Consider the following 1,602-nt stretch of genomic DNA (forward strand, 5'->3'; position numbering starts at 1 on the left):
GGTCGACATTTTATTCCATAACGTTACACAGTTTTGATGCTGTTTTATGTCTGATGATCTTGTTAGATTACATGTGAAAGTATCTGTTGTTTTGGTTTCTTCTTCAGTTGTGTTTTTTTGGAAAGTCTGTACAGAAGGTGTGTACATAGTGCCCCCTACCATATAACAATGAAAACAGGGATTCTAGGAGCACAAGTATAGCTCAAATATATATTTATTTTTTCTAAGTATGTCAAGTATACTTAAATGTTATTTTAAGTGTATTTCTGAGAAGTACAGAAAGCCCATTTCTGAGAAGTACATAAAAAGTAGACTAAAAGTATACTTTCCTATTTTTAGTTTAAAAGAAGTAATAGCACACTTGAATAAACTTCTTTTTCGTAAGGGTAATCATACAGAGAGAACATAGTTGCATACCTTTATCTTTTGCTCGTTTTTCCTCTTCTTCTTTTCTAAATTGGGCACCTGATGGCTTTGACCTTTTCCTGTCCATCTCTGTGTTTATTTGGCACTCGACAATCAACAGATTTCCCATCCCCTCAACACTGTCACTCACGACCAGAAGTCAAGACTAAACCAGTTCACCTTGGTGACCACATGATCGTTTTGTATTACCTATTTTTATTAGCCATTTCACACAATTCAGAAAAACAAAAATGTGCAGGAACTATAGGCCTGTATTTATAATATTATGAATGAATTGTGCGTTATTTGGAAGAAAGTCGAGGTGTGACTGACTTTAGCCCACTAATTCCATTAGAGTATTGCTCTATACAGTGGATCCCCCCCTTGTCCGTTCCATTTGGGAGAGACCCAGAGGTGAACTGTCCCCCGCGCCGCGCCCCGCTCCGCTCCGCTTTCCCCTTTCCCCTTCTCACACAGCTTCTGTGCACGGCACCTTCTCAGCAAGCAGGGCCACCAATTTGCCAATTCCCTACACAGTGAAATGATAGATAATAGAAAACCACTTTGCGGCGCAGAGGATTTTACATTTTTTTTAACTGCTCGTGCCGCCCCCCATGTATCATGAAAAAATGCCACCCCGGGCAGCTGCCCGGTTCGCCCGTGCCAAAAACCGCTACTGAGTGTGGAGTACAGAAATCAATTATAACAGTTTGTTTAAAAATAGGTCAATAATGCGGAATATTTTTAAAGCTTTTTCATTGAAGTTTTTTTTTTTTGATGCATGCGTTGCGCATGCGCCGGTGAGTCTTGTGAAAAGCAACGTTTGTTAACAGGAGCAAAAGAAGCAAAGTTTCCTTACTTTAGCAAAGGAAAACCAGTCTCCTCTTGGCTTATATCGAAATCCTCCGACATTCTTCTTTACAAATCCTCGTTTTGTACTTAATTAATCTAATTAACGTAATCGTCTAATTAGTGACCGTTGTTTTGTTTTGATCTCTCCGCTGCGCTTCCGCGTTCGTCATTTCTGAGCGGCGCATGCGCAAAGCTGACCTCATACGTCCTCAGCCCACAGCTGCTTCCATGTAGGACTGCTGGAGCAAGCTACGTTAAAGTGATTATTGCATTTTGAATATGGATATTTTTCTTACAAAAATGCATCGATTCGCTACAGAAGGCCTTTGTTCACCCCCCGGAGCC

This window comes from Sinocyclocheilus grahami, unplaced genomic scaffold (assembly GCF_001515645.1).
Source record: "Sinocyclocheilus grahami isolate Dianchi unplaced genomic scaffold, SAMN03320097.WGS_v1.1 scaffold474.1, whole genome shotgun sequence".
NCBI classification, from domain to species: domain Eukaryota; kingdom Metazoa; phylum Chordata; class Actinopteri; order Cypriniformes; family Cyprinidae; genus Sinocyclocheilus; species Sinocyclocheilus grahami.